Below are 15,644 nucleotides of genomic sequence, written 5' to 3'. Positions count from 1 at the left end.
CACACACGTTCTGTAAACTATACAGCATCTCTGCGTCATACTTTTAAAAGGCACTTATAAAAAATAAAAATAGATCTTTATCCAGAACCTATTGATTTTTGATCTCCAATCTTGTGTGTGGAGGGGTTGTTTTTCTTTAACCCCAGTTTTATCTAATTTGAGATTCATGAACAAGGTATCTCTAAGTGAAAGAGCAGCAGGTATAATTATTAGTTATTTTATAAGACTTTGTGAAGTCTTTGGTATAGTTCTAAAAACTAAAGGTGAAAGATCAAATGTATAAATGTATGTATAAAAATAGTTTTGCAAGTCAGGTGGTTTCTAATTCTTTGTTTTCAACAAAATTGAAGAAGAACCTTATATCTGAGTTGTCAGCTGACAAATTATTAAAAAATATTATTTAATAATAGCCCATTATGTGAGTTTTACATACAACTAAGAAGAAATTTTAAAAATTGAGTGAAATTGCCTGAACAAAATTCTTTATTTTCTTATTCATTTATATGATCAAGATTCCTTAGTTCGTTCATGTTAATTTTTCATATTCATTAACAATAAGTAACATTTGTCAACATGAAATTAGAAAAATAAAGTCCCTATCCATCTCATTAAGAGATGCATTTCCAGTTAAATTTTACCTTTATAAATTTACACTTTTATTTACCAAAATGTACATTACAGATTGGGCATCCCTTGTTGGAAAATCTGAAGTGCTCTAAAATCAGAAACATTTTGAGCACCAATGTGATGCCACATGTAAGTACTGTACTTAACACGAACTTTGTTTCACATACAAAATTATTTTAAATATTGTATAAAATTACCTTCAGGGTATGTGTATAATGCATATCAGAAACAAAAGTGAACTTCATGTTTAGACTTGGGTCCCAGCCCCAAGATATCTCATTTTGTATATAAAAATATTTCAAAATCCAAGATAACGTGAAATCCAAAACACTTTTGGTACTAAGTATTTCAAACAAGGGATATTCAATCTGTATTAACATTATTTTGATCTCTACCAGTTAGTAATCCTATCTTAATCCATATAACTTTTTTTTTTGAGACAGGGTCTCACTCTGTCATCTAGTCTAGAGTGCATGCAGTGGCATGATCATGGCTCACTGCAGTGTCGACCTCATGGCTCAAGTGATCCTCCTACCTCAGCCTCCCAAGTAGCTGAGACTACAAGCAGGAGCCTCCATGCTCAGCAATTTTCTTTCTTTCTTTTTTAATAGAGATGAGGTTTCCCTATGTTGCTGAGGCTGGTCTTGAACTCCTGGCTCAAGTAATCCTCCTGCTTCAGACTCACAAAGTGCTAGGATTACAGGTGTGGGCCCTGCATCCAGCCCATATAACTTTTTAAACACTTAGAACAAGAAATTAAAAATTCAGTATAAGAACATATTTTGTTACAAAGACGCATAATAGGTAGCTCAATAAAAGATTTCCAAGAACAAGGAAAAAATTACATTAGGATTTGCTGTCAGGGTTGAGCACGCCAAAAAAAAAAAAAAATCTACATGGGGAGTAGAATAAAAATATTAATTCAAAGGGGGAAAAAAAGAGCAATGTAAAATTTCCAACCATTAAGAAAGAGATTGTTTGTATATTTTTTAATAATGAGTGTCAAAACATTATGGGATTTAGATTAAATTGAACATATGAGTAATTAACAGTTTTAAAGTGTTAATATGGGAAATATGTTGGAAATTATATATTTTTTGCAACTATTTGGACACATGTTGACAATTTTAGGTCTACCTAAGTCTATGGGAGGAGGTGTATGACATTTTACAATTGTTGTAGGAGAGATGTGAAGGGAACACCATCGAGCTATTCTTCCTTCTTCTTGTGTTATCCCAATAGGAACATGGACTTACAACTGGAGAAGAGAAGCTAGGTGTCAGCAGAGACATGATGGAGTGGACATTTCTTTCAGCCTCTTACCAGGAAGTCCTCTCAAACTGAGGAAGAAAATACTAAGGGAGAGACACACTAGTCCTAAAGCCCATGCGTTTGTTTTTCTTTTTTTGAGATGGAATTTCACTCTTGTTGCCTAGGCTGGAGTGCAATGGCACTTATCTTGGCTCACTGCAACCTCCACCTCCTGGGTTCAAGCGATTCTCAATTCTCGTGCCTCAACCTCTCAAGTTGCTGGGATTACAGGCATGTGCCATCACTCCTGGCTCATTTTGTATTTTTAGTAGAGACAAGGTTTGTCCATGTTGGTCAGGCTGGTCTTGAACTTCCAACCTTAGGTGATCTGCCTGCCTCAGCCTCCCAGTGCTGCAATTACAGGCGTGAGCCACCGCGCCCTGTGTCCATGGCATTCTTGAAGGCCCACCGCACACCCCAAATTACCAAACCCCAAAGCTTTCTTCAACTCAGTAAGTTGTCCTTTAATTTTCAGCAACTCTTCCCCACAGCAGAAGAACCAGTTTTTCTTTTCCCTCATAATTTGAAACCCTCCCCCTAATTTACTTGAAGATGAGATAGTATCCTCTTTTATTACCAGTGAAAGTAAAATGACCTAAGAAGAGAAAATAATCTGTGTGAGGCCAGGGTAGAAGTAAAGTTGTGGGTCCTCAGATAAACAGTTAGTCTTACACTTGAAGCAGGATAAGTAATAAATGCCAAACCCAAGGCAGAAACTACACACATGGAGGAAAAGAGACTAAATGCCTCACATTAGACATTCACATTCCAAGAAATCTTTCTTACAGCAGTGACTTTCCTACTATGACCAATTTCCTCTGACTCCAAATTTACTCCTTATTTACACTTGGGTTAGATATTCCTTTGATTATCCAATCATACTTTGTATAGTACCATTTATCCATGCATACATGCTCACCCAAAGAGTTATTTTTTTTTTTTAATGGAATCTAGGACCTAGTTTCCCTCCATTGAATCACTGGTGAAAAATTTAGTAAATCTAAGAAGAGAGTTTAGTAAATGTAAGAAGAGTTTGCTCACTGTGTGTGATATTCCTATAGATTCATGTCTTCTACACACAGGGATCTCGTGGATATAAGGGAAGCATTTCTCAGGTGGCTGGGTGACTTTCTGGTCACCATCCAGGTTTCTGGCTCAGCTTCTCAGGCCCCTGTGAATAAGCAGAGGGGATCATCCACATCCAGACCATGATCCACATCCAGACCAGGCTACTGAGGCTGAGACCACAGGGGCTGGCCATGCCTAGTAGACCTGACACTGGACACTGAGACTCCTGGAAAACCTGTGCTGCTAATTTTGCAGTTCTCCATTTTGACTGCTTCTCAGACTGACCACCAGTCTGTGAGTGTTCATCAGCCTCCTGCCTCACCTCCTCTAACTCAAGCAGCAACAGGGACTTGCTTGCATGCGCTGGTCTTGTAGGCAGTGACTTTTCAGCCATATCCTCTGTCTACCAGGCTAGACTTGCCTGCCTGAGAGGCATACTCCTTCCATTCTCTATTGTCTATCTATGAGCCACCAACTCTGGCCCTAATGTGTCAGTGCCAGAATATTGTGCTCATCTATTTAGAATGAGAAACCCATAAGGCAAACTGAAGAGGCCCTGTATCCTCACTCCCTTTCTGCTCAGCTTTTTCACCTATATTATCTCAACTTCACTCTACTAACCAGAGTACCAAGGAAGGGTAGGCTAGCAATTATGTCTGTGGTGACTACAGAGAAGCAGGGAGATGACTTACGATCCTTTGCACTGGATCGCTGGTCCTGCTGAAGGCATCTGATAGCTTCTGATTTCCCTGGTCTGAGAAGAAAGTCCCTCTCTACCTCTCCCTCCTTACTCTACACCTCAGGATGAGGGGCTCAGGCAGCCTTTTATGTTGCATATGGCATAGGATCTCTGCCTCACTCCAGAGGAGACCAACAAATAGCCACCTACTTCTGAGGTCTAATGCCCACAGACCTGGTGTTCATATATTTAAGTTCTGGATTTAGGTCTTCTTTCCCGTAGCCAGGTGATCAGTGACAGGCAAAAATCAAGAGCCCAGACTTCCAGAGTAACCTCATCAAGATTGAGGTAACAGCTCACACAGCTAGAGCATAGACAGATACATTAGGTCTGAATCTTGTACACCTACCTCCCTTTGGGACTGTTGGGATGCGCAAAACATGGGATTTCACTCACAGTTGTGTTCCTAATGTATGACATTTCTACATATTCTTGTCCTCTAAACACAGGGATTTTTGATCATTCTGAATTGTTGATTCCCATAAAAAATGAATACATGGTCATCACTGTATACACTACATTACTGAGTATATATTTATGACAGTCTCCACACATCTTCACACCTGTGAGTGGAAGAATTTCCCACTAATTAGCTTCTGATTCCCCACATTTCAAACTTCATTCCTCTTCCACCTCTGGCACTGGGTGTAGCACGGCTCCTTAGTGCTCCAGGCCAGAAGAGGTGGCGCAGGGGTAAAGTCATTTGTGGTGGGGGAAGGGGAGTTTGAAGAAAAAAAAGAGAGAAGATTGCGGGGGCGGGGGTATACAGCGAGGGTTAGGAGAAATTCCGGAGATACGGTCTACTCAATGGAGGCACATGTAACCAAGCTGAGAAACGACATAATACCCAACAGAGTTGGGAGATGTGAAATCCAAACATCGATGTCCAACTAGGCATAGAGGAAATACTCAGATTTCCAAGCAGGTTCGAGGTTCAGAGGAGAGCACGCTGGGTTGGAAGCGGTGGTCTTGCAGGATGGGGTGGGGGTGATCATGCAAACTTCTGGTCCAGCAGAGGTAGAAACAGACCAGGTTCAAATAGCAGCTTAGAGGCAGCGGACTTGAGGGATGAAGACGTGAAGCCCAGAGGGTGGTGCCTGGCAGAGAAGACAACTGCCGGACACCAAGGCCACCTCGGGTTAAAGGGAACAAGTTATAACCAAACAAACACGGTGAAAATAGGAAGAATAAGAATATCACCCGGAGTGCTCTCCTGAGACCCTCCCCAAGAACATGGATTCTTTAACGATTCCTCCAGAGCAGGGACACTCAGAATACATACATCTCTCACAAAGTAAAGGGTCTGAGGGCCTGGGCAGACCCTTTTCCCTCCCCTTCCCTCTCCTCCACCGGCCGGCCCCGGAGGAGCATCAGGGACAAGAACTACTCTCACTGCTGTGTCCCACCCCACCCCAACGAGAGGGGAATCTAGAGGTCTGTATCCCTCCTTCACCACCCCAGCTGGGCGCCTTCTGGAAGACACAATCACCGTCCCAAATTTCACCATGCGACCGCATCCGAGCGTTTTCTCCAAGTGTTCGGGGAGCCGCCGGAACTCTTCTTCCAGGCAGGCGTTCCGGGACTCTGCACATTAGGCACTTCCCCTGGGGATTCTGAGTCCCAGTGTCTGCCTCTGTCCAGGCCCGGGTGCAGACCTTTCAGTGCGGGCGACGGGAAGTGCTAACAAGGAGGACCGCTCAGGTGTGAGGCCCCTACGGCTGGCGCGCGGACACATTGCATACGTGGGACCCGCCCCCGCGGGCGTGCCCGGGGCGCTCCAGCTCCGCCCGCCTCAGACGCTGAGGCCATGATTGACCTTGCTGAACGTCAATCAGGGCTCGGCGTCGTGGAGGCGGGAGGGACGCCGCAGGCCCCGCCTGCTTAACGCCCCTTGGGGTTATTCTCCACCTCCCCTAGGGGAGTCCCACGCTCGCGAGTCCTTTAGGGGGATCCCCGCTCCCTGAGATGGTCGGCGCCTGGTCGTCGCGGCCTCGCGCTGGTTGAAGTAGAAACTTGGCCCTGGCGGGTCTGCGTGTTCCTGGTCTCAAGGCCGTGGTTCAGGTACTGCACTTCCTGCTCCTCCAGTCCCAGCTCCCAGGCTCCGTCTTCTCTCGCGCGGCGCTAGAGAAACACCCGGAAGAGAGAGTCCCAGAGTGACTGCTGTGGCCCCGCGACCTGACTGCCACTGTCCAGGACTCTAGCCCTGGCTCCCTCTAACCTTTCCGCCCCTCCGTGCCCCAGGGGGGCTGCTACGCCGACAATTACTTGTCAGCTGGAAGAAAAGGAGGTGCCAGTGTTAGGAGCATAAGAGGGTTGGACCAGGAAAGCAGGAGAGGGGGAAGAGGGGACGCAGAATAAGTGGGAAGGAGTAACAGCTCGAGCTTTAACTGTAGGATAGTTTCTCTTCTCTTAATCCCGCCCCAGCTGCTGCTTCTAGCCTCAGTTCCCCACTCCTACCTGTGCATCTCTGCGGTGGGCGAGTGAAGGAGTGGGAAGGGGGCTTTTGGTCGGGATATCTGGTCCTCCAGACCCCACAGCCTTGTCTGAGAACTTACTTAAGCCCATTCCAACTGACTTGATAAATAAGAATCTTGACCAGCCCTGCATCTTCCCCATTGGTAGGTAGAAATGAGGGACGTCATTTGTCCCTTAACGGAATAAGCTGAAACCGCAGGTCATGTGGATGTGGGAATCCACAGCACTGGCTGCGCTCCTAAGGCTCTAGTCTACCTCCAAACCTCATCTAAGACCCTGAGAGCCAAAGTAGGGATACATTGGATTTTTTTTTTCTTTTCTTTCTTTTCTTTTTTTGATACAGGGACTTGCTCTGTTGCCCAGGCTGGAGTGCAGTGGTGCGATCTCGGCTCACTGTAACCTCCGCTTCCCAGGTTCAAGCGATTTTCGTGCTTCAGCCTCCTGAGGAGCTGGATCTACAGGTGTGCGCCACCACACCTGGATAATTTTTGTATTTTTTTGTAGAGACAGGGTTTTACCGTGTTGGCCAGGTTAATCTCGTTTTCGTTTCATTTTATTTTATTTTTAGAATAAAATAGAATTGAAAATACTTGCCTGCATCACAGGCAATCAGAGTAACTATAGTTTCATGAAAACTTTGTTTCTGTTAAATATGCTTTTGTGTGTGTGCGTGTGTACACACACATGCAGGTTTTATATATATATATATATATATATATATATATATATATATAATATGTAGAGAGAGAGAGGTGGAAATCAAAACAAAATAAAACTCCATAATTTTGTTATTTTCTAATAGTTCTTGATTTTGAGTAAAAATAATTCTTTAAGAACAAAGTTTTGAGCCAGCTAAAGAAAGATCAGAATCAAGCAGGCTCCGAATGAGGCCTAGAGGTTTTTCTTATTTGGCTTTTTTTTTTTCTTTTCCATCTTGTGGGCTCCTTTTAAGGCCTAGCAAGGAATTACCCTCCCCAAGTCTCCACTCCCTGTTTGGTTCAGCCATTCAACCATCTCTCGGGCTCCTTGATAAAAAGTTCAGCCGGGCATGGTGGCTCACGCCTGTAATCCCAGCACTTTGGGAGGCCAAGGCGGGTGGATCACGAGGTCAGGAGATGGAGACCATCCTGGTCAACATGGGAAACCCCGTCTCTACTAAAAATACAAAAAATTAGCTGGGCATGGTGGCGCGTGCCTGTAATCCCAGCTACTCAGGAGGCTGAGGCAGGAGAATTGCCTGAACCCAGGAGGCGGAGGTTGCGGTGAGCCGAGATCAAGCCATTGCACTCTAGCCTGGGTAACAAGAGCGAAACTCCTTCTCAAAAAAAAAAAAAAAAAAGTTCAGTAGAGCCATTTTATCCTATGCCTGTATGGGATGAGATTTTTCTGATTTGACAGAGAAAATTCACAAATCACGTTACCTTTTGAAGGCAGAGATTTTAAACTCAAACATTATCACCAGAGAACTAAATTATTAAGAAAGATGAGTTGTCAAAAGTATGTAAGTTTTACAGCATTAAGGATCGTTTTGTCAGGTCTTGTCCAAAATATTTGAAGTCTAGAGGTTTGAAAAATTGTTAGAAATAATAATTTATGATGACAGTTTTCAATTATTGTTCTCCCCAGCTTTAGGAGCAGGGGAGAACATTTTTTTCCTTATCTTGCTGAGAATTTTTTCACCAGTGTTTCAAGGCTAAGAACTGAAATTCCAGTATTGACATTGAATTAAAAAGAAGCAGGCCCTTTTAGGAAGTCAAATTTTATTATATGAGATGGAATATAATATTGAGATTACTTATTACTTAAGCATGGGATGGGGGCATTTAACAACAGACCAAAAAACAAAAATAAAGTTGGAAGAACAGGAATGAAAGAAAGCAAACTTTTATTATCCATAGATGATAAATTATCTACAGAGAAAAATAATTTAAAACATAAGAATTAAGAGTTTGGCACAGTGGTTGGCTAAATATATAAATCAATTGCATTTTCTATAAAAACAAAAAAGTAAAAATGTGATTAAATAGTTAATAAAATATAACAAACTTCCAGTACAGTTGACCTTTGAACAACATGGGCTTGAACTGTGCAGGTCCACTTGTATATGGGTTTTCTTCTGCCTCTGCCACCCTTGAGACAGTGAGACCAACCCCTCCTCCCCTTCCTCCTCCTCAGCATACTCACCATGAAGACATGAGGGTGAAGATCTTTACGATGCTCCACTTCCATTTAATAAATAGTAAATATATTTTCTTTTTTATTTTTATTTTTGTAGAGATGGGGTCTCGCTATTTTGCTGAGGCTGGTCTTGAACTCCTGGTCTCAAGCAATTCTCCTGCCTCAGCCTCCCAAGGTGCTGGAATTACAACCATGGGCCACTGCACCTGGCCAACATTTTCTTTTTTCTAGCTTACTTAACTGTAAGAGTGCAGTATATAACAAATAAAAATATAAAGTATATGTTAAACAACTGTTTATGTTATTGGTAAGACTTCTGGTCAACAGTAGGCTATTAGTAAAGTTTTGGAAGAGTCAAAATTATATGCAGATTTTTGACTGCACGGCTGGTCAGCACCACCAACCCTCACATTGTTGAAGGATCCACTGTAATGAGGAATAAATTCTCAAAAAGGAAAGGCATGCAAGATCTTAGTGGGGAAAATTAAAATCATTAAAAGAAGTCAAAGAGCACAGATGGAGAGATATATTCATGGTCAGGAGGCATCAATATCATAAAAATGCCAGTTTTCCCCAACATGATCTGTAGTTTCATGCTATTTCTAGAAAAATTTCAACAAACTGTTTTATAGAATTAGACATAATGATTTAAAATGAAATGAAGGAGCACAAGTTCAACAAGAGCCAAAATACCATTGAAAATAAAGAGGAAGTTGGGGAATTTCCTGACTACATCAGAAGATATTATATGCACCACTGGATTTAAGACCATGTGCTATTATTGGTGGTGGGGGGAGAAGACAACTGGGCCAATAGAATAGAATGGAAAGTGTGTCAGGACCCCTTGTATATGAAGAATGGTTATTAAAGACCAGTGGGTAAAGGATGTATAATTCAATAAGTTTGAATGTATGACACTAGATTAATGGATATATATACACCATGCATAATAAACTTCAGATGAACTGAAGACTTACTGAAGGCAAAACTGTAAAACTTTTTAAGTGAAAATGTGGAAGAAATATTTGTTTGACTCAAAGGCAGAAAAATATTTATTAAAAAGGCGCACACATACAAATTTTAAAAATATAAAAAGATAAATGAATTTGACCACATTAAAATTCGAAACTTTTGTTTATCAAAATAGACTCTAAAGAAAAAAAAAAAGCCAGAAACTTACTTTATTTGTACCACACATAATTTATATAGGATCAATATCCAGAACATCTAAAAATAGCCCCATAGGAAAATGATCAAAAGATGTGAAAGGGCAGTTCACAAAAAGGGATATATAAATGACCAGTAAATATTCAAAAGGTGAGCTCACTCACAATGGTTGTCAGAGGATTGTGAATTAGAACAGCCCTTGAAATAACATTTTAAAATCCCTAAGTAGACAAACATTGAAAAGTCTAACATTATCAAAAATCAGTGAGGATACAGAGTGAGGGGAACTCAGACTCTGATGGTGGACTTCAAACTGAAATAATCTACTTGGGAAAAAAGTTGGTATTTTGTAGAGTTGAAGCTAAGTATATCTTAAAGCATAGCTGCTCTACTCTTAGGTATATATGCACCTTAGGGAAATTATTGAATAAGGCACCAAGAGCAATGTGCAGGAAAAGTCATGAGAGCATTTTTTTGTAATTGCAAAAAGCTAAAAACAACCCAGTGTCCATTTGCAGGTAAACTGATACACAAATTTTGGTATAATGTGGATTTCTTTGCAACATTGAAATCAGTGGAATACAGACAGATACAATAATTAACTTACATAATTCTTAAAATCACATTATTGAATGAAGCAAACAAATAACAAAAATACATTATGATATTAATTATTATGTTAATTTGTTGTCAGAAGCAAAGACAATATTTACTATGATGAGTGAAAAGCAAGATAATTATCAACTCCAAATGTGGAATAATAGTTGCATTTTGCAGAGAGGAAGGGAGATTCTAAGGGAAGACAAACACAGGAAATTTTAATGTTAAGGGTAATGTTCCATTCCTTCATGTGACTGGCAGGAAAAAATGGATGTTTAAAATTCTTGAAGATATGCATGATATGCATTATTTATTTGTAAAAAAAATTTCAAAAACCAGATTCATGAGAAATAAGAAAAGGAGAAAGATGTATAAGAAATCATTTGTACAGGGATAGATGTAACAAAGACAATTTGATTAAATTATTGAGACAGAAGAATAAAAAGTGAAAAAGCATGGTACATACAAAAATATAAAAATATGGCAGAAATAATCCAGATATATATGCATTTGTAGTCCCCATTTATATCATTGCATTAAATCTAAATTTTTCTGCTGCTCAGTAAAGGGGTGTGTGTGTGTGTGTGTGTGTGTGTGTATCTACCTTAGCTGTTATTTGCTATTCAAAAAGTGCTGGTGGCAATGGCTCATACCTGTAATCCCGGCACTTTGGGAGGCCAAGAAGGGAGGATCACTTGACCCCAGGAGTTTGAGATCAGCCTGGGTAATATAATGAGACCCTGTCTCTACAAAAATAAAAAAATTAGCTGGGTGTGGTTGTGCATGCCTGTAGTCCCAGCTGCTCAGGAAACTGAGATGCAAGGATCACTTGAGCCTGGAAGGTTGAGGTTGCAGTGAGCCATAGTCGCACCACTGCACTCCAGCGTAAGCGGCAGAATGAGACCCTGTCTCAAAACAAAAACAAAAAACAAAAACTAAAAGCATGTAAAACAAAATGACACCAAAGTGATTAAAATAAACCAGTGGACAATGATAAACTCAGGCAAATGCTAAGAAAACTTAGAAATACTGATTGACTCCATTTGGTGCTGCTATAACAATATTCAAGACTGGATAATTTATAAAGAACAGAGATTGATTTATTACAGTCCTAGAGGCTAGGCAGTCCAAGGTTGAGAGCCTGCCTCTTGCAAAAATCTTTTGGCTGTCTCATACTATGGTGGAAGGCAAGAGGGATAAAAAGAGCACAGAAGGAGGGAGAGAGAAAGAGTGAGAGAGGAGAGAGCCCAAGTACAAGAATTTGAATTCACAGGCTTTTAGCCTTTTTGAAATTGGCATTAATTCATTTATGAGGTGGAGTCCTTGTGACCTAAACACCTCTCATTAGGCCTCACCTCCTAACACTGTCGCATTGAAGATTACATTTCCAACATATGCTTTTTGGGGACATATTCAAACCATTGCAAATATTAACACTGAACAAAGTAGAATAAATGATGAAGACATTTTTCAGTGTCACAGAAGGATACTTTATTATGCTAAAATGTACAGTTCACCAACTGCCCGTAAGTTATAAGTCTTTATATCCTAAACAAGTCTTCAAAATTTAGGGAAAAAATGTGCTTTGTTAGGAAGGATAAATTGACACATTTAAGAGCTTTTAGCATACTTTAAACTGTCATATTAAATTTTAAAACAATATAAATATATTTTACTAAAGCAAATAGTGGTCTTAAGTTATCAAATATTTATAAAATTGTATACTCAACAAATAGTGAATACATATTTTTCCAAATATAAGGCATTAAATCACAAAGTAAAATTAAATAGTAGAAATTAGAAACTACACAGTCTATATTCTCTCTATAAAATACATACATAGAAAAACGAAACTAAAATAAAATTTTAAAAAACCCACAAAAACAAAACCCCACCAAAACAATGCTAACAAGAAAGCATCCACTTGGAAACTTAGAAACATCTCACTAATTTTTGGGTTGAAAAGGAAATCAAAATTGCAATTCAAGGGAGTTATGTTTTTGCTAGGAATATGGAGGGAATTCAGTTCAGAATTCATTTCTCTCTATATAGTACAGCAAAGAGAATGAAAAAGAAAAGCACTCAAGAACTTCATTTTTAGTGAAACTAGGAAACAAAAAGTATGATTACATCCCAAATTGCATGTCATTTGTGCTTAAAGCAACGGAGAGCAGCAGAACTGGGCACAGGAAGCCAAAATGTTGCTGTGGCAACAGATGAAGTGTGGAGGGAACTAGTGGTGAGGGACCTTGGAAAGGGCCAAAAATATGCTCTCTCTGAGAGTAGAAGCCAGGCTAGGTTGGAGCTGCTGGCAGTTGGCCTGAGCTACAGTGAGGCCCAGATGCTAGGGGAAGCAGAAGAAGGCTCAGATATTGGGGGAGCAGACATTGTTTTGGAGTTTTCAAGGTGGCAGATCACAAAGGATCCCTCTGGAATGCATGGAGCTCTAACACTGTGGTAGGTCCTTGCTGAAATAGGTTAGATTCCCAAAGTTGGAAGAGACATAGATGCGGCATATTTTAAGATAAAGTTCACTGTGGTAGCAATAAAGGATGAGTCCTTCAGCTGTAAAACCTGGAAGGTTACTATTGCCCATGTCTTCTCTCACTACCCCATCATCCCGCCCCCATACAACAGAAGTCTTCCACTAATATCTGGTCCAGGAATGCTTAATTAATTCAGAATAAGCAGGAAAAGAAATGGCACGGTTTCCACATAAATATGCCATGACAAAATAATGTTTACAGAAAGCAGCAAGATTTCCCTCCGGAAGTAATGAAGCAACCTCAGCCATGGAGATCATGGAGTAAAAAGGAAGACCTTCAGCAAGAGCAGTTAGGAGCCAAAGAGGCCCAAGGGCACCGAGGGAGGGGCCAAATGGTAAGGGCTGCCTCTGGCTGGGATCCAGAGTGTCCAAGTGGGAAAGTGAGCAAGCCAGGGCGTGCTTGGTTTAGGAATGGAGGAAAGCTCACAGGAATAGGTTGGACACCAAATTGAAAATGAACAGTGAGAAAAATACCAGGATTGAAATGAAATAACAGAACAATTAAAATTAAGTGACCCAGGACAGAGACTTGAACTCATAAACAGGCCTGTGTTGCCCATTAGTCACAAGGGCAGCAGGAAGCCGTTGTTAAAATACCAAGGATTCCCAACACAGTTTACTTGGAACTGCCCAGCAATGCAGTCGTCTGACTTGTCTTTTCTGTAATAGTTAGAATGAAAGAAAAATAAGGCACAGCTGGTGGGAGGGTGAGAAGCAAACATCATGAACCAGGGTTTAATTCAAGGATAAAACACCTGTCCAGTTCTGGCAGATTTTGGATTGCAAGGAGAATAAAGCTGAGAGGCCATATTGGCACCTAGGCACAGTGAGGTGAGTCTGGCCACCCATTTTAAGAAGCCCCTGCAAAATGATACAGATGGTTACTAGAAACCACCTCTGGCCTCTGGAAAAAAGAAATAGCATTTCCCAGGTAAGAATATCTGGGTCTTACACCTATTGACCAGGTCAGAGATAGGATTCAATTGGGGATGGGATAGGAAACTGGGCAGAGGCATAGTGCCATTTACGCAGAGTGGCCAGGCATGCTGGAGGTTAAGGAGGGAATTCAGTTTGGAATTCATTTCTCTCTCTATAGTACAGAAAATGTCAAGTTTGCAGGTTAAGTACGGATGTTGCAGCTCACTCATGGTTGGTATTCCTTCAGAGTACTCATGCCTCAGCTTACCCAGGGGGACTCAAGGAGAGGAGTGTGTGTGTGTGTGTATCTATCTATATCTATCTATCTATCTATCTATCTATCTATCTATCTATCTATCTATCTATCTATCTTCTAATCTCCTAAATCAGTTAGTGTGTTGATTCGGACCCCAATGGAACCCTGTCATTCAATTTTTCATTACTGGTACATCTCAGGCCAGTTTACAGAAAAGCTGTAAAGGGCTGTAAAAGGCTGTATGAGAACATAATCTGAAAAGCGTTGCTCAAAATAGCATATTATATATTTTTTGGCATTTATGAAGAAATTAGATCTCACACTGAACTAGTTAATAAAGATTTATAACTACAAATGGGCAGCAGCATGTGATTCTGAGCTTGACTATTCACTTTTGCCCTTCAGTTTCAGACTGTGGTATGGCTTGTGATTCTCTACCACCCCCTAGTGGACATTCATTTAAGTTCTGTTTCTTCTAATCATTTAGTCTAAATTAGAAAATTTCACAGCAAATGTCTGGATTCACTCTTATTATGAAAGGTTCGAACCATACAGAAGGGTATGGAGTAAAAGGTTTCCTTTGTCTCTCCCTCTTCCTTATTCTATTCTAGGTCCCAAGGTAACTGTGTGGTTTGTGTTATGCTAGGATATTTCGTGTGCTTTTACACATTCCAGGTATATGGCAGGAGCAATCCTGAGAAAGCAACCAAAGGTTGTTTTCCTCAGGTGTCTTTCTACAATAGAGGAAGATAACGCATTTCCCCTCATGCTGTGGGAAACTACGGCAAGACAGCAATGACCAAAAGATTAAGATTTTTCATTTAAAATTTTACATTGGAAAACCATGGTAGGTCAGGGGTGATGGTTACACGCCTTTAACCATTTGGGAGGCTGAGGCAGGAAGATTGCTTGAACCCAGGAGTTCAACACCAACCTGGACAACATGATGAGACTCAGTCTCTTAAAAAAAAATTAGCCAGGCATGGTGGCACTCGCTTGCTCACTTATGGTTTCAGCTACTCAGCAGGCTGAGGCAGGAGGATGGCTTGGGCACAAGAGGTTGGGGATACAGTGAGCCATGCTCGGGTCACTGTACTCCAGCCTGGGTGAAAGAGTGAGATCCTTTCCCAAAAACAAATAAATAAAATAAAATAGAAAACCATGACAGAGGCAAAATGAAATAAAGGTCTTTGGAGATGAAAAACCTTAGATTATTAGATATCTGAAATCAGCACTTGTGCCATAAATAATAGATTTGGGAAGGACTCTGGATAATGTTAGAGCCAATTTTCCTGCCGTGGAAGTGATAGGAATCCACACGCTGAAGAAAGAAAGAGCGTCAGGAACTGGTTTGGGGCTTTGCACTCTGTAATCCAGTTAAACTGTGTGACAGAGGGTCAGTGATTCCTTCACCTCAGATATTTTGGGCATACAAGGGTGGGATCAAAGAGAGTGTGTGCTGTTTCTGGTCTATGAAATATTAAAAAATTGAACAAAATAAAAATATTTCTCACAGTTTCTAAACTCTCTTTGCTTAGTACGCAATAGAATGGATGGTTATACATGCTGGGTAAGGAAAGATCTTGAGGAGGAAAGGAAAGGATCAGGGTTTCACGAGAGACAGGGTTCTGGGGATCCAAGGACCATGATGAGGTCATGGCTAGGTTTTCTCTTGGGACATGCAGAGGAAAGTTGACCTTTACTGCTGTGAAGCAAATTAGAAGCCAGCCAGGAGTGTCTTCGGTTGGTTTATTCCAGAA

General features: G+C 40.8%; 3 long non-coding RNA genes across 3 annotated transcripts in view; 1 reads left to right on the top strand and 2 right to left on the bottom strand.

Annotated features, from left to right (window-relative positions):
- Positions 1 to 4,254: 4,254 nt before the first annotated feature.
- LOC144582326 (uncharacterized) lies at positions 4,255 to 5,487 on the bottom strand. The gene is made up of 2 exons (XR_013534788.1): positions 5,250 to 5,487; positions 4,255 to 4,878 (listed from the first exon to the last, which is right to left on the bottom strand). It is a non-coding gene; the product is annotated as an uncharacterized LOC144582326 (long non-coding RNA).
- Positions 5,488 to 5,638: 151 nt separating this feature from the next.
- On the bottom strand, positions 5,639 to 6,338 carry LOC144582325 (uncharacterized). The gene is made up of 2 exons (XR_013534787.1): positions 6,203 to 6,338; positions 5,639 to 5,866 (listed from the first exon to the last, which is right to left on the bottom strand). It is a non-coding gene; the product is annotated as an uncharacterized LOC144582325 (long non-coding RNA).
- Positions 5,689 to 15,644, top strand: part of LOC103792383 (uncharacterized) — a 39,775-nt gene continuing 29,819 nt past the window's right edge. The window contains exon 1 of the long non-coding RNA XR_013534786.1: positions 5,689 to 5,806. This is a non-coding gene — a long non-coding RNA (uncharacterized LOC103792383). The remainder of the gene's footprint in view (positions 5,807 to 15,644) is intronic.

The sequence above is a fragment of the Callithrix jacchus genome, chromosome 4 (genome assembly GCF_049354715.1).
Source record: "Callithrix jacchus isolate 240 chromosome 4, calJac240_pri, whole genome shotgun sequence".
Classification (NCBI taxonomy): domain Eukaryota; kingdom Metazoa; phylum Chordata; class Mammalia; order Primates; family Cebidae; genus Callithrix; species Callithrix jacchus.
The sequence above is the reverse complement of the archived record's forward strand: the minus strand, read 5'-3'. Positions and strand labels throughout refer to the sequence as shown.